This window comes from Pygoscelis adeliae, unplaced genomic scaffold (assembly GCF_000699105.1).
Source record: "Pygoscelis adeliae isolate BGI_AS28 unplaced genomic scaffold, ASM69910v1 Scaffold66, whole genome shotgun sequence".
Lineage (NCBI taxonomy): Eukaryota > Metazoa > Chordata > Aves > Sphenisciformes > Spheniscidae > Pygoscelis > Pygoscelis adeliae.
The window spans coordinates 8,987,268-8,987,556 of NW_008825167.1; positions in this window are offsets into that span (position 1 = coordinate 8,987,268).

Sequence of the window (289 nt, forward strand, 5' to 3'; positions counted from 1 at the left end):
GGGGCGAGCGGTCGAGAAGGGTTGCGAGCCCGCCCGGCCCGAGGGGAGGAGGCGGAGGAGGGAGGAAAGGTGCAATCGCGGTGCAGCGAGGGAAGGGAAAGTCGGGCTTTATGCACACACGGGTGGGGAAGCCCCTTCTGCCCCGAGCAGGGCTTCTGCAAGCGGAGCGGGAAAGAGCAGCAGATGGAAGGAAAGAGGCTGGAGTATAAAGCCGCGAAGTCAAGGCCAGCTCAGTCCGTCCGAGGCGCGGCAGCTCTGCTGCTCCTCGGGACTAGCTCGCAGGGCTGAG